Genomic DNA, 8,890 nt, shown 5'->3' with positions numbered 1-8,890 from the left:
ATGCAACTTTGATTATACACGTGAACGATATTTGGCACAGAGGAGTAACATTTTCGGGGTAACATTTGCGCACTAATAGGTTCCCACGTAGCTAAAATAAAGCAAAAGTTACGCGAAATTAACGGATGACAATTGAGAAATTTCTTGGGTGATCTACGTTTATTACGAAATGGTTGGATGCGAGAATCGATATCTGGTAGCATCTAAGTTGTCCGAGAGAGTTTCACGATAAAGGAACAGATCTCTGCCGATACTCTCTATCCGACTATCGTAGCAGATTTGCGTACTTTTGCAAGGTCCTCCAAATTAATACAAATTTCTAACTACCGTAACATCGAGATATTATACATCGTAAGGCAAAGTTAAGGAGAGTGGCGATGATCTCGGAAACGCGAAAAATATCTCAGAAGATAGAATTTTGGTGGCGCGAAGGACAAATGTTCGTGATGGTTTTCCCAATAGCGATTCTGATTCTCCCTTGATGTGTCTGCTCCGCGCCACTTCCGGCATCGTGACAACCACCGTAAGCCCTAGGACGCCCTTACAGCCTCCTTTACATCGCATATGCCCTTCTCGCTGTTGATGAAAATCCAATTTGTGAAATTAGACGTTTGCTCGCTTTGAGACAAAGTAAACCGCGTTTCTCACAGGTGTTCGGCAGATGGCGATGATGAGATATAGTGCAACAAAGTGAAATTTTACGCGCGTAAATCTAACAGGATTATAATGTAACAGAAGCACAACAAAGAGGAAACTTGTGATGAAAAAGGAAGAATATATTACCAACGAAACTCTTTTGCTCCATTTTCTTTCGTAGAATTATATTTCACTTGCGAGTATTATAGCAGGTCTGCCTTTGATACAAAAATCATAAAAGGTTTACGTATCTGCACGTATATTTACGCTGTATGAACGACACTCGAGTATTACACGCATGCATTATCGACAAATAGATCCACGTTCGAGATAAGAGTTCCTCTTTGATACTTTCTTATGGTATATGTTACGACCGATCGCGAAGAGACGCGGTCGCTAGGAAAACGCGTCAGCGAGAGGCGTAAATTCTCGCTACGATTCGGTGAATCGACGCCGCGAAGTAGTCGTTCCCCTGTTTCGGGTAGGATAACAGAGGTGGTTGATTGAATATTACACAGTAGTAAGTTAGGTCACCGTTTATTCCACAACTTATAACGAGGATAGTTACACTGGTGCGTATGTACGAGATGAGTGAGTGACTGATCTGCGGGTGTGTATACCCGCTCGAAGGATGTTGACCGTTCGAAGGATGTGAAATCAGTCTTTTGGGAGACGATGCTGTCTCGGTGGAAGGCTAAGGATCGGTCCCTCCAGCGCACGGGACCATCGGATTTGTTGGAGCCGATGTTATTTAGGAGAGTGAGGGAATAGGCTTCGTTTTTAATTGGTTAAACGAAGGGTCTTAACTGCCCTCTAGAGAAAGTGATTAACGGGGGAAAAGTTGCCGCGTACGTGACAAAAAACAACTTTCCCTTGTCCTGCCGAGGTAGACAATAGTGTTTAGAAACTCCTCGGGACCAGATGTTTGTTTTTGTTTAAAGGACCTTTTCTCGTAAATCTATGATTTATGGACGGTGCTTAAGGATAATGAGGGTACGCCATGCGGACGAGCGGACCTCTGGTGTCCTTCTGGCCCGTGGTGTGTGACCTGGGCCAGGCAGAGAGTCGCGCGGCGTAACAGTATAAATAACGAGAAATTATCAGGAAGTATGTTACAGTGAAACTGCTCGTACTTCGTTACTTTTACTCGCATGTATGACACCTACAACGATATTCTTTGTTGAATCAATAAATAAAAGCGCTCCCCAGCGTACATACAAGACTAGATCTTGAAATATAAGAATCGACGTAACAATAAGACTAAAAAAGTTCGAAATGAAAATAATTCGCCGAAACGGCAAAAAGAGAATACCTGACACAAAAATAACGATACGGTAAATCAGCGTCCCGTTTTAATTTTCATCGATCAGTCGTCCAGCAAGCGAGATGTGTCAAGCAGCAACGGCGACAAGGTAACAGAGACGAAATATTATCGAGTTAACGCACGCGAAGTGGTCGCAGGAATGGATGACGGGTGCGAGAGTGTAATGCACTTACGTCACGCGAATTTCAGACGAAACAACTGGTGGTGTAACGAAAATTTAGCGTCGCAACCGAATGTGCTAAATATAAAATGGATGGCTGTTGACCGAAAGAAAAATGCTCGACGATACGGTGCCGCCGTTTGTTCTCTTACAACATTGAACGTCCACGGTCGACCCATTTACCAGACCCTCCTCGTTACACGAAGAGACGAAATCACCAGTGCTATTTAATCGTGCGAATTATATCACGCGTATCTCGCGAATTATTACACGACGGTGATAATAAGGCAAATCTAATAAAATTTACTTCTCATTAAAAAGTCGTACCAAAACAATTATTTATTAATTGGTTTATTTATTAATTCTTAAGAAGATACATATAAATAAGAAAAAATGGTAAAATTTGATTAGTATAATAAAAGTAATATATGCCTATGATCATTCTAAAATATAAAAAGTGAAATAGTCTTACGTTCATTGGTATATTTTAAGAACACATACATCTTTTAACGATAGTTGCAATGTAACATCATTTTTATATTACACGCAAGGTATGGCAAGTATTCCTGCTCTAAGGCACAATTTGAAATCAACAACATTCAGTTTAACAAATTATAACTTCTATTCGTTTTCCATCATGGAATAACGCGGTGGTGTCTTCCATATTGCACTGGACGTGCGTTGTAATCTACTCCTATCTATATTTTCAAACATTTCAGTTAAATCTGGTGTGCACATTCTTCTATCAAAGAATTTATAGACTGCTTTCTTCGGAATTTATCGTTGCATTGCAAGTTCATTTTCGCGTATGTATGCTAAAATTGATAAAAATTCGAGTACTCCATGCATTATAATGTTTATTAACTCATTAAGTAAAACAACACTTACATTGCGCCTAATGTGGAATTGTACGCCTTGGTCTGGCTTCATCGTCCGATGTGCCGTCGTCAGGTTTACTGTGCAAAACAGAAGTGGACCTTACTGTTTGGAGCTATATTTTGGATAAAATATCGAATGAATAATAGCTTGTGTTTTTATAACAGAAGAATACTTTGATACTGTTTGTAATGTTACCTGCGATGTCATCATCTGAGTCTCCTTCTTTTGTTTCGCTAATAAGATTTTTTTTGCTTTTTCGACAGATCTTCGTGCCAGTTTTTGAACAATGGCTTTTTCTGAAATTTTTTCTTTTTCAAAGGCCTCGATTCTCCTTCTTACGGGCACATTTTTCTTCATTTCATTTTGAATGTGCTGTTTCGTCATGTTTCTATTAGACATTTCCCTTTCACGGGATGGCTCATCTTCTGCGAATAATTCTTCGAACTCGGTGAGTCCAATCGCTTGATTCAGCTGCTGAACCTCCTCCTGCAGAGTTATTGGCGACCGTGATGTAAATTTAGGTTCATTATTTTTTCCTATACTACTAGCCAAGTTTTTATTAATTACTACCGTTTCGTTTGATTTTATTGGTGATAAAGGTTCTACAATTGCGGTAGCGTCCATCATCTTCTGCGTATAAGTAGAATTGATGTCCATCGTGGAATTCATAAGAGGAGTAAATTTCTCAAGTGCATCCTCGCACATTGAAGGATCTTCAATATCATTTCTTGCTGATGGAATTACTGTATCATCAATAATATTAGAATATTTACCCTTCGTGTTTTCACTCCGTGAAAAAGTTCTCTTTATATTACTATCTCTTGTTGTCATTGAAGACTTTAATGGTTCAATCCTTTCTGGCTGTTTTGCATCTTCTTTTGAAATTGTTTCGCTTAAAACATTCTTTTTTGTTTTACTATGTTTTGTAGGACCTTTTGTGTTTTTTTCATCTGAACTACTTCTAGCACTTTCCTTTTTTTTAGGTCGGCCTCCACGTTTCCTCTAAAAATTTAGAATATATTTAACAACGTTATAGTAGTATTTATATACACAATGTACATACAATTGTATAAGCAATTAGATTTTGACGCATTAATTAACCGATATCAAACATTATTGGGTACTACATATAAGGGTTAGTATTGATTAGTAACATAAGATATGGGGTAAGATTAAAAGTATTAAATTTCATCATAATATGACACAAACATTTACATTACTGTCATCATCAAGAGTTAGCCTTCGTAATTTTGTAACAAGTGACATTGACTGCTGCTTTTTAATATTAATTGCAGCTTTTATTGCAGCCTTTCTTTTTGTTCGGTCAATTGTTGTTTCCAGCACATCCCCAGTTTTTACATCTTTATTTTCTGTTTTATCATGTACTGCTGAATCTGTTACTGTATTGTCAGTATTGATAATATCATTTTCTGGGATAGTCTCTTTACGGCGATAACCTTTTTTCTTCAAACTTTCGGCCTCTTTGTAGTTGAAGGGCCAGGGACTGATTGTGGTATTTCAGCACTTAAACCATGTAAATAATCCAGAGTGTCTTCAAGCTGGTTGTTAATATATTTTTTAACATCCAAGGAATAATTATGTATATTCGATATATCTTTGGTAATCATTTCTTTAATCTCCTTCTTTGATCCAGTATCCATATTTAAAATCTACGAATAAATGATATATATTTAATATATACATTAAACTATACTTTTTAATAATACATACCATAATTTAATATTATGGTTGAAATTATGACGTATATAGCAATTAATACATACACATGTGTTTAGTTCTATTAACTTAGAAGCACATGTAAATTAAAAAAAAATATATATATGAAACAATAATAAAATAATGAAGTAACATTGAGAATAGAATCTAGTTTAATGACACATATATACCCTTTTAATAATTCCGTTCTTATAAATTTTATTAAATTTACAGTGAAGCTTACAATTACACTAATGCCAATGAATATTAACGTATGCGTTTATTATTACACTAAATAAAAATGAAAGTAATGCAATGAAAAATACAATATACCTTAATGGAAATAAAATAAGTAAATAGCGAAGTATTTATTAATATTATTATATAGCATTATATTATATTATTATAATATTTATTAATATTTACTTACCTTTTACGTTTGCAGAAAAACTATAAAATTTTAAATATAAAGAGAGATTTATAACAGAGATAAAGCAAGTCACAGAAATTAGTGTCTTTCAATGGCAAAAATGCGTTAAAGGAAGTGAAACGATAATCTCCGTCTCGCGTCACAAGCGGAACTATGTCAGTTTTGCTCCTTGAAAGTACACGTAGAGGTACATGAGCTAGAGAACATTTCAAATCATGTTGTTGTTTTTTTGCTTCGGAGTATCAAGATCGTGAGGACATACATAATATATTAATAAATAAACTCCGGGCAAAACAATGTCGCCGTTACGTTACCGTCGAACCGTCGAACAAAGACGAATTTGAATTCTCCGACTCTCCCCCAATCTGTTTATACTATACCAGTTTAAACGGACGCAATCGTAAAGAGTTCACGAGAGTTATGGATCAGTATCTACGAGTATCTACCGTCTTTGCGAACATTATCTATAATTATTTATTTAATCATTTGAAAATATACTTGAAGGTTTCAACAACGAGCAATCTTGTCTAATAAATCTCACGATCAACCATCCTCTACACACAAGTCCTCTGAAAACATAACGACTTTTCAGTTCAATTTGAATCGTTGCGTTCAACGCCATCAGGGTGTCCTACATAACGCGGGCATCCGACTAGGTGCTGATACCACATACAAGAACAAGTCGAATATGTGAAATAAAGCTTTTTAGCTTAAGGTCCCGTTTTGAAAAAAATACAGTTTGAACATGTTCGGTTGGCAATTGGCTTAATACACGCGTATGATAAATAATAAGATTTATTACATGATTTTACAAAATTTGTTAAAATTGATTAAGAAGTTACTTTCAAGAAGTAATATTTACATAATTGTAAATTGAACCCTATATTTAACAAAATTAGGCATTCTTAAGTATTTGTTATTGTAAATTACTATTATGCTTCGCCAAGTGTGATTGGCGATTTCTGGAACACAGCGTCCATCGATGTCTTCAATGAAAGAACATAAGTTTAATAACCTAACTTATCGACGAAATAAATCCCTGGCCCCCGGGTAGCGTGTTAGGAAGCTTCCGTGGTAATTCTTTTAAAAGCAATTAACGAGTGATCTGTTCGCGAATTATTGTATTGTATTATATATTATGTGGCATCATGATATCATAAGGAATACAAGTCACTATGATTTCTTCGTACTATTTCACAGATGGAGTGTGCAAATTTGACTTTACAATGAACAAAGTCAAACGTGACAATGACAAAATTGTATGTGGCAAAACTGGATACCTCAATGTTATACAGTGTGTCAAGAAAGTGTTTGTTGTCATCTTATGTCTTTGGGAGGTAATTCTACACCTTCGGATTTGCGAAGATCTGTTGAAAAAGAGGATCACAAAATTGACCTCGATCATTCTATTGCACGTATTGCGTGTTTGTGCGCGTATTTATCCATCGATGTATTGCAAAGAACAGTTTGTCCAATAGGGGTTTCACACGCAGCAGTGGGCACCCTGAGAGAATTGACCGGCGAGGGCGCGGCAGAGGCCATGGAAGCGCTTCGGTGAGGCGCGCTAGGTCCGTCGCGCCCCCCGGTGGGGTGCAAACTTAGGCGCTGGCAACTCAGCGCCCCGGGGCAGCAAATCAGCCCGGCAGGGGAACCGGACTGTCTGGCACGGCAGCTCCGGCGACGAGGCGCGGTGTGACGTGGCCGCATATCGCTCCATTAGGGGTGTATTGAGCGCGGGGGGGTGTATCCCTCACACCAGTTCCCGGGCCCCTCTAGATCGCTGCCGGGACGGTCATCATGGAGGTTTTAGTCCGTTGGCGTCCGCCACTACCACGCCGCTTTTTCCCAGAAGTGACCTGGTGTCCTCCACGTTAATAAAAAAAAAAAAAAAAAAGTGGGAAAAATAATACGCCAAAAAGTTGTACGTTATAAGGTTCGCCGTGTGCGAAATTATGTCGTTTGACGAATATTCGATGGTTAGCCGCTAAGAAAATTATAACGCAATCCTTGGAAATATCTTGTTTACGGATGAGAGCGATTCTTCCGATAGCAATATTCTCGATCGTCAGACTGCCAAGATTTAGGCTTGTGAAAGTTCTCACATTATGATACAATGATACAGAGATTCAAGCAGGCTCGAGCAAGTTTGATTTATTCCACAGCTCGCTTTAACGTGTAGATAAAATCAATTTGAAAATGGAATAGATATCATATGTTCGCGAGCAGCCAGAAAACAACACTGACGTTATTTCGTATCGCATCTGACTTTAAAAACGAACATAAAATGAAAATAAACGGTTTTTCATACAAAAATGCATACTTGTTACGATGCATCGTGAGTAGCAGAGTAACGCATATGTTCGTGTATTACAGCATGAACGTATTAATGAATCAATAATATATATATATTAAATTAAAATTTTTAATATTTTTATAATTTAATAATAATAATAATTACTATATTTATATAAGTATTATAAATAAAATATTTATAATAATATTATTAATATCTTTTTATTAGAACTAAAAATATAATTTAAAAATGTTTAATATTTTTATAATTTAATAATTATATTTATTTAAATATTATAAATAAAATATTTATAGTAATATTATTAATATTTTTTATTAATATTAAAAATACAATCTTAAAATTTTTAATATTTTTAATTTTATAATATCATTAATATTTTTTATTTATATTAATATATAATTGAAATTTTTGATATTTTATAATTTAATATATATATATCATAAATAAAAAATTTTTAAATTATATATTATACAATTTATATTATAGTAATTTCCATTTTTTCAAAATAAAAAAAATTGTATATTAAACAATTTAAAAATAAAGGGTAGAATATTTAAGTATTAATATTTTATAATTTAATTTTATAGATAATTAAATATTTATAGTAATATTATTATTTTTTATTAATATTTTAAAATATTATATATATATATATATATATATATATATATATATGTCGGGTTTACATTAGAATTAGGGTTAGGGGCGTAAAACGAATCTTCGTTTGGGTTACACGTTATCGTTATGCAATAGAGAAGACATTGACTAGTGCAAATACTTTATTATAGAACCGGACAAGTAACCGTGGTAGTTAGGTACTCGAGAAACTAATGACAATGATCCTAGGTTCAATAACGAATCCGCGGTCGACGGGATGATAGATGAACGTACTCACAAAATCTAAGTCGGACGCGTAATATTCACTGGTCGTAAAGAGTTACTCCTTTCATCAATGAGATCGCAAGCGAGAATGTCTTTCCCGTCCCGATTATGCCACAGAGGAAAACTATAATGGGGTGTGTCTAAGGACACGAGATCATCGGATTCGTCGAGAAAAGCCTTCGTTCAGAAAGTAAGGGAAATTGGCGTTGCTGCTAATTGGTCAATCTCCATATCGGTGGTTAGAAAAAGATGCTAGCCGCCCTCGAGGGAAAGTTGCTAGTGGGAGACGCCGCTCGTTGAAAAATATGTCTCCCCTATCTTCCCGTAGTTGGGACAAAGACTGTTTGTCTGTTTGAAGGACTTTAGTTAACTAAACCTTAAGATTTATAACGAGCCCTCGAGCTAGCCGAACATGTACTGCGGAGACGCATCGACATCTGGCAATCATCTTACTCGAAGAATAGGGTCTGCGTGTGGCGAGCCACAGGACAGAAACCGTTGGAATGTTTACTGTCGCGTGTCGCCACGAATATTTCTTTTAAGGAGAGC

General features: G+C 36.0%; 1 long non-coding RNA gene across 1 annotated transcript; it reads right to left on the bottom strand.

Moving 5' to 3' along the window:
• Window positions 1–2,455: 2,455 nt before the first annotated feature.
• LOC143302981 (uncharacterized) lies at window positions 2,456–3,061 on the bottom strand. Its single transcript, XR_013058902.1, has 2 exons — window positions 3,009–3,061; window positions 2,456–2,935 (listed from the first exon to the last, which is right to left on the bottom strand). It is a non-coding gene; the product is annotated as an uncharacterized LOC143302981 (long non-coding RNA).
• Between the last annotated feature and the right edge of the window lie 5,829 nt (window positions 3,062–8,890).

Source organism: Bombus vancouverensis, chromosome 8 (assembly GCF_051014615.1).
Source record: "Bombus vancouverensis nearcticus chromosome 8, iyBomVanc1_principal, whole genome shotgun sequence".
NCBI lineage: Eukaryota > Metazoa > Arthropoda > Insecta > Hymenoptera > Apidae > Bombus > Bombus vancouverensis.
Note: the sequence above shows the minus strand (reverse complement) of the source record. Positions and strands in the feature narration are given on the sequence as shown.